Consider the following 9019-nt stretch of genomic DNA (forward strand, 5'->3'; position numbering starts at 1 on the left):
GCTAAGACCAGCCAACCAGCTTAGGCTGGTTTTAGCAGTTTTTTTTTTTTTTTTTTCTCAGAGACTGTACTTTTGTTTGCCTGTTGCGTGTTTTATATTGTTCAGAAGTGGGTAAGTTTGGGGTAGGTGCTCCAAAATATCTATGAAAGTATACATTTGTATAAAATGGTTTTTGCAAATGCATGCAAACCATTAAATGTGACGGGTAATGCAAACAACTAGAAGCAATGTAGGACCCTGCATTTCCAAAAGTGATGCTAAAGGGGTACCCTGAGCATCAAATAGTGACGCCAAAGCGTCAGTATGTGACGAGTTGGGAGTGAGAACGTGTTGCTCCAGCAAAATGCAATCTGAATGCAACACATATGCATGCAATGAAAGATGCACAGTATAAGGGAAGGACTACTTTCTTCGCTTCCATTTTCTTCTTGTCTCGCTCCCTTTCTTCATAATGACAGGAAGAGAGTTTTCCCGCTCTCCATTCATCCTCAGCTCAACCCAAACAAGAACCCATTTCTCCTTAAACACTCTTAGTCTCAAGCCTATAATTTAGATTTAACTTAATGTATCCACCAAATATTTCCCAAATTCAGCAAATCAAAATGATATCCTCCATCTTGGAGTAATTATGTGTTCGTTTTGTTTTTTTCCAGCGCGACCACAGCTTGAGACGATATGTCTCGATCTCCAGCATCAATTCCCCTGAGCAAACATGCGTGTGTGTTTGCGTTGTTCGCGTATGTGTGTGTTTGCATGAGGTCACATCGCCCTCCACCGCTCTAATCCCACCCCGACTCTCCTCCGCGAAGCGACAGATCGTCGGAGGAAGACCAGAAGCATTCGCAGAGCAATTGTGAATGAAACTTTACCCTGTGGAGAAAAAAAAAGTGGAAAGAGAGAATGACAGAAAAAGAGAGGGAAAAAAGCAACTGCAGGCTCGAAACCACAGCCGGGCTTGAGTTTTATGGGAAAATACTTCAGAAAAGTCTGATTCCACAAGAGACAGACTCGCAGGCAAAGACAACACACACAGACACGACATTTCTGAAACCCTCCGGGCCGTAGATGCACGCTTAGTCGCTTCACATGCAAAAAATGCTAATTGAGCCACAGATGTTGCTAATTTACAGATAATTACAACTGTCCAGTCACAAACAAACTTGATCAACAACTTGGAATGTTGACGCATTCACACATTTGGAATATTTGGGTTCTGTCACGTCACTAAACGCACCCATTTTGCCACAAAGTCTCCAATTGTGTTTAATTGCAATGAAATGCGAATGATAAGTGTGTGTATGGTGAGAGAAACGGCAAGCGATTCTGTGACAGCGAGGACGGGGGTGTGTTTCGCTGTGTGTGTGGTTTTAATTATCTAGACTGCAGAGCTGCGGGTATGCGTCTGTATCTGTGTCAATGTGTGCGCGTCTGTGTGTGTATATGTGCTGTGGGTATGTGACTTTGCCAGGACGTCCCATGAGGCAAAGCGCTGACGCCTCGCAGCCCTGCCAAAGCAGCCACAGACTCCCCCACTCACTCACAGACACACACACACACCCACACAGTGAAAAACAAGGCACGGCCCAGCCGCCGAACTCGGGTCGCCGTAGCGGAGGGGCAACGACGGGGCCACATCACATCTGACAAAACAATCATACAAGTTCAAACAAACACACACTGTAAAGCGTCATTATAAAGAGAGAAATGTGTTTATACTGACGTCATGCTCTCTCTCTTCTCTGAGAGGTGGGAGAGAATGAGGCAGACTAAACATTGGGAGGAATATTCGATACGCGCTATCATTAAATCTGCCGTAAATGAACCCTGTTCTGAGAGACATAACACTTATCGGTCTACAAAGCGGAGAAGCTATTTGATGTTCGTGATATGCAGTTTTAGGGGCTGCTATACATTAGCCGTCTCTTCTCGACCTGGCGGATCCATAGTACTGACAGCTATAACTACAGACAGTCCAAATGGAGCTATTTTCGCACTAGCTGTGATCCGGTGACAGGCCCGTGTGTGTGGTATAGTGTTCACTAATGAATGCCCTAGAGAGATTTGGCTTTGGGAGAGCAGACTAAAAGTATGGTTGTGCAAATGACACTCGTATATCCTTTTATGTGTGTAAATATGCTCTGCATACACAGAGAACGAGAAGGAAGAAAGGCCACACGCAAAAACAAGCGCATCCCTCCTCGCTGATTATATGTTTGGACAAATTGGTTTTGTAGTACAAAGCGAATCCAGACAGTTGTGGTGAAGCGTTTTAAGTTGCTTGTGTATCATATCTGTTTGTGAGTAACTAATCTAAACTCGCTTGTTGTTCACTTTATGGTGGATTTTAAATAAAGCCTGAAGCCGTTCGTTTGATGTGTGCGAGCCAGTGAGTGTGTATATGTGAACAATTGTCTCATTACACAAAATGAAATGCCATGTTGAGAGTGTAGCTTTTGTCAACACATACAGTGAAATCCAGTTTGTGCTCGATTGCATGAGGGTGGTCTGACACGTGGTCTGTTGGGTGGTGTACATACTTCAGGGATGGACTGGGACACAGTAACAGGCTGGGAATTAGGCGTAAGTTTAACTAGTTTAAACTATTGCCATGAAATATTCTCTTGTGGAAAAGAGGTGCACTTGAGCTTACTTCTACAGGAGTACATATTATGTGGTTCCACTTTATATTAGGTGGCCTTAAATACTATGTACTTACATTTAAATGAATATTTGATTCAACACACTTATCATGTACATACATGTTTTTACATTTTAAAAAATACCTGCATGTAATTACATCTGTAGTTAATTTCTGTAATTACATTTGTAATTACACTGTTGAGTCATCCCTTACACCTTAAAGGAGAACTCCACTTCCAGAACAAAAATGTACAAATAATTTGCTTACCCCCTTGTCATTCACGATGTTCATATCTTTCTTTCTTCAGTCGTAAAGAAATGATGTTTTTTTGAGGAAAACATTTCCGCATTTTCCCCCATATAATGGACCGATATGGTGCCCTGATTTTGAACTTCCAAGATGGAGTTTAAATGCCGCTTCAAAAGATCCCAAATGCGGTTGTAAACGAGCCCAGCTCAGGAAGAAGGGTCTTACCTAGTGTAACGATACTTTTTAATGCCAAACGCTCCTCTTGTCTTACTCTGCCTGGACTGTTTTTGTTGCGGTTCGTGACAGTTAGGGTATGTCGAAAAACTCCCATCTCATGTTCTCCCTCAACTTCAAAATCGTCCTCTATCGCTGTTTTACCTTTTTTGTTAAGGGTGTTTGATCTTCTTTGCTTGTTCACTTTGCAAAGACTGGGTTGGAACTTCTGCAATGATGTAGGATGATTTTGAAATGATTTTTGAAGTTGAGGGAGAAAATACGATCTGAGTTTTTCGACATACCCTAACTGTCTTGAGCCAGAATAGACAGAGTTCAAGGACTGCAAGGCAAGAGAATAAAAAGTTTGAGAATAAAAAGTATTTAAATAGTTTTTTTTAATGTAAATAACCAATCGTTTTGCTAGATAAGACCCTTCTTCCTCTGCTGGGATTGTTTACAACCACATTTGGGATCGTTTGAAGCTGCATTTAAACTGCCTTTTGGAAGTTCAAAATCGGGGCACCATACCAGTCCATTATATGGGGAAAAATGCTGAAATGTTTTCCTCAAAAAACAAAATTTCTTTACGACTGAAGAAAGAAAGACATGAACATCGTAGATGACAAGGAGGTGAGTAAATTATTTGTAAATTGTTGTTCTGGAAGTAGACTTCTCCTTTAACCCACCCTTCAACCTACCCACACCACCAAACCTGTCCCTAAACTTATCCGTATCCCACCTCAATAGCAGCAAATGTGTTTTGCAATATGGTATGAACACAATAAGTACATTGTACTTATTTTTTGAGGTAAGTACATAGTATTTAAGGCCATCTAATATAAAGTGGGACCTATTATGTAAACAAGAAACTTACATGAGATATATACACAAACTGAATTTAGTGTTTTATAGCACAATAGCACTTAAATGAAAATGTATTACAGTTTAAATATATATCAAATGTAATTAACTTAACTTTAGAATACTTTTTTTACCCACTTAAGTAGGATTTATGTACATCTTTATTAAAGCAATAAACTCCAAGAAGCCATGGTTTACAGTGAATTTATAACAGCTTCACAGGGGTTATTGCTTTTATAAAACGGTTATTCCATATACATAGTAAGGTTTTACAAAATAAAACAGAGTAAATAAAGTGTAATGTTATTAATAAAAACATTCTTCTTCCGCCAAACAATGTAGTTCCTCAGAAACGGTTGTGGTTGCAACAAAGTGGTTGCCGAGCAACACACAGATGTACACAAAGGTGTATGACTGTAGAGCTAATTTACACGTAGCTCAACCAATCAGAAACAAGGACTGGAACTATCCATTTAATAATAAAGCAATAAGGCCCAAGAAGCCGTGGTTTACAGTGAATTTATAACAGCTAAAGGATGTTGTTAGGCACAACGCGAAGCTGTTATAAATTGTAGTTCCTCAGAAACGGTTGCGCTGCAACAAAGTGGTTGCTGAGCAACACAAACGTAAACAAAGGTGTATGTTTGTAGAGCTCAACCAATCAGGCTGCGTTTACACTAGTGCGTTTTCGTTTTGAAATGCATAACTTTTGCTATGGTTATACTTGTCATTCACACTACTCCAGCGTTTTCAACCATCAAAAACTCAAAACTTTTGACAATGCGGCAGACCCAGTTTTAGTTTGAAAACTCTGGGGTTGCGTTTCAGTGTAAACAGACAAAAACTGAGACTTTTAAAAACAATAACATCATGCTCATTGTTGTACCCATAGATATGTATAGGTAGATGCATCATTCGATCGCTCCAAGCACGAAGACGCCATAGATATAAAATATGTATAGATGCCCCATTCGACTGCTCCAAGCACGTAGATGCGCCCACCATCTTGGAACGGTGAACTTGACGTCATTCACCATACTGTAGGTTCACAGACCAATGGTTGTGCAGGACTGTGGCATTTTAAATATTCAGTGATTACTTTGGTGAATGACATCAAGTTGACCAATACAATATGGCGGACGGCTTACATATAGTGGCCCATAGAAACACTCACTAATGAGGCATCTATGTGTGTTTATATATATATATATATATATGGTAGACACGTTCGCCATCTAATAATAGGGAATCTACCTATACATATCTATGGTTGTACCTGCATGAATGGTCATGTGACATGCGTTTTCGGTTGTGTAGTGTATATGAAGATCGTTTCCAAAGCAGTGAAAATGCGAGTGTAGATGAGGATTGTTTTCATTTTAAAATGCCGTTTTAAAACAAAAACGCACTAGTGTAAACAGGGCCTCAGAATCAAGAATTAGTTTTATAAGTGTAATTCCACAATTTATTTAGTTGTGTTTGAAATACGGTTAAAGTGCACTGCCAAATGCACCAACAAGTATTTATGGCAAACTAAAATAACTTTCTAATGTTATTTCTGTTGAAACTTTAATGTCATGTATTTAAATATATTACACATTTTTTATGATGACATGGCAATTTAGTACATTTACAATATATTAAAATGTAATAGCGAATAACACTACAGATAAAATGTTAGTCGACACATCAAAATAAGTGTACTTCTTTAGAGTATAACAGAAGATTAAAACAATGATTTAAAATTTACTTAAAACATTTAATTTGACGTTACAAAGCACTTTCAAATGTGTACTTAAGGTTGAAGAAACAGTCATGTGGTTAAAAACAGTCATGCACTCTCTTTAAGTACACTTAAGTCACCTTTTATTAATGGTGTATTATCTACAAGTAAAGTGTTTGAAAAAGTACAGTACGAGAATACATTCAGTTCAGTTAAGTGAGCTTCTTTTTCACAAGGGCTGAGTTAACTTGTCTTAAAACTGTCTGAAAAAAAAGAAATGAAAAAAATGATAAAGCATTTATTAGTTATTGATTAATGTTAATTTCTGCATATACTAATGCATTTTTTAAATTTCAGTTAACAACGTATTAGCGAATTAGCAATAAACAAGAGTAAACTAACATTAACCTACAGTAATAAATGCTAATTGTTCATTAATAATTCATGATGCATTAACTAACATGAAGACTCAAGATCTTTATTATCATATGTACAATTAAATTTTTGTTTTGTTATCTCCTCACGAGAAAGACCAGGTAGAAGGGGAGCAGACAATAAATATAAACAATACACAGAAAGTACAAGATAAACTAAAACTTATTTATGAAGTATTATCAATAGGATTGCACAGAGCATCCATCCCCCATCATGTCTGGCTTTAAGCAGGTGAGCAGACTCATGTGACTGAACTGATTTCATGTGCTTATGTGAAGACAGATAACAACAGAAGTGGGATGTGGCAGCCGGCGATGGAGAAGGAATATATCCGTCACTATAGCTTATATGGACTGGTATTTTTTCCTCTCTTAAAAACCTTTGGGGATTTACTTTATATCTAAATTTGGTTTTGACAGCTGGCAAGTTGACAGATCCATCGGGAAAAATCCAGGGGCTCCCAATGGCCAGTCAATCTCTGATGCGCCCTGACATCTTGTGCAGCAACACTGAAGTTCAGACAACCAGGGTTTGGGTCTGAATCTGGATGGTCAATTGCATTATTTCTTCTTCTCCCTCTTGTTACTTTTCTAAAAACATTGTGTGATGCACTTTCGTGCTTTTTACTATCTCTAACAATGTGATAAAGTGACAAGTGATAAAAGCTTTCAAGTAAATCTGTTCTTTTATTTTGATAGTGTAGCTATGCCCACTGTGAATTCTGACTGGCTGTGATTGTCCACACTGAAAACAAAAATGCTGTATGATAAAATGCCAATAATGCCTTGCTCCGTTGCGACTGATTAAGACATGGGTGAGTGAACGTGATGAGAGGCCTGAGAAGGAGAGAGAATGAAAAAATGTGAAGAACAAATGGTGTGACAAAGGCTGAAAGAGAGATTGATAGAGGAAGAGAGAAGAAAAGTGAGACTGTCATAAGTAAGAAGCAGGACGGCTAGCAGGGAGTATATTTCTGTGGAGGAGAAGGGAACTTCCTTTATTCTGACAGGAAAGTAAAGTAGATGAGATATACACAGAGGACAAAAGGAACTGAACAATAAGGAAGAGCCGTAACTCTGCTGTTTTATTCAGACAAGCATTAATATTTAACATCAGCCCAACATGTCAAACACACACAGAGATGTAATGAGAACTCGAGAGGCAGAGAGAGAGATTAGTACTGTTCCAATATCTAGTGAGCTGCCTCAATGCCTACTACCTATGTAGACAACATCCTAACAGAAATGGATGTCATGACCAACTGGGAGCACCCTGCATAGACTGCAACTCTGCATGCCACACAAATAGCTCCTCACACAGGAGACGTGGCTTCAGTAGAGTTTGCATGTTGTTAAAAGGATAGTTCACCCAAAAATGAAAATTAACCTATGATTTACTCACTCTCAAGCCATGGTGTATTTGACTTTCTTCGTGTAGACAAATGCAATCAGAGTTATATTAAAAATGTCCTGGCTCTTCCAAACTTTATAATAGCAGTAAATGGGTGTTGAGATTTTGAAGCAAAATATAGTGCATCCATACACCATAAAAAGTACTCCACACAACTTCAGGGTGTTAATAAAGGCCTCTTGAAGTGAATCGATGCATTTGTGTAAGAAAAATATCCATATTTAAAACTTTAGAAACCGTAATCTCTAGATTCCGATAACTGTCCTACGTACATTTATGAGAGAGTGGTGTTCCAGTGGATGACGTAGGATGTAGGCGTAACGTAAGCTCCAGTGAGATGCGACAAACGCAAGCAAAACAAAACACCGGTCTCAAAACAAAACAAAAGAATGTCGGAGGATTTCAGTGTAAGCTATGAGGAGACTGCTTTCCATTCCTGTAAATAAAACTTGGTTCTCAAAAGACTAGCATATTCTCACTGTATATGACTTTTTTCTTTCAGACGAATACAATCAGAGTTATATTAAAAAATGTCCTGGCTCTTCCAAACTTAATGGCAGTGAATAGGTGTTGAGATCTTGAAGTCCAATAAAGTGCATCATCCATCATAAAAAGTGCTCCACAAGGCTCCAGGGTGTTAATAAAGGCCTTCTGAACCAAAGCGATGCATCTGTGTAAGAAAAATCTGTACATTCAAGAGGTAAATATACATGCTTCAAGTTTCATTTATGTTATACAAAGTAATGGTAACAGTGCTAGCAGTTTAAATTCATTTTCTACTGTCAAACACTACAAAACATAAGACAGAAAAATTAAAAGATCATTATAACATTTCTGGAGGACTTGGAATAGCTCATTACTCTAAAATGGTACAAATATGATGATAACAGGTGCAAATGTTTAAAAATGACAGTATAATTAAAAAAAGAAAAAAAATGTCAACTGAAATAAAAATGAAAAATATTAATCACTGGATAATAATACTAGTACTACTTTCCCTCATGCATATTTGCTAATACAGCAAGGACAACTTAAATATTAAAATATTAATATAATATTATTATGTTCAATATAACTTAAAATTGATGGAATAAATGTGATAAGGAATTAAAATAATGTAATTAACTTTGCAAATTTACAAAATGTATAAATACAAGGTGATAATTATATGACTCAGTATTAATAAATTCTGAATGTATTAGTTAAAATATTGAAGTAATAGCTGGAATGTGTATTTCTGTTATTATATATGTTTGGAATTATGTGTGTACATTTTGGGAAATGTTTTATGTAACTTTGCTTATCTTGTATTATCAAATTTAGTGAAAAGTGTCATTTAAGGGTTAATATGTATAAAGGGTAAGCATAATAAGCAAGGCTTTGGCCTACTGTAATTATGTTTATTTATTTATTTATTTTTTTTTTGAAAAGCCATCTGTGAGGACCGAAATAAAATTATTGATTGATTTATTGATTGATTGATT

The sequence above is a fragment of the Labeo rohita genome, chromosome 13 (assembly GCF_022985175.1).
Source record: "Labeo rohita strain BAU-BD-2019 chromosome 13, IGBB_LRoh.1.0, whole genome shotgun sequence".
NCBI lineage: Eukaryota > Metazoa > Chordata > Actinopteri > Cypriniformes > Cyprinidae > Labeo > Labeo rohita.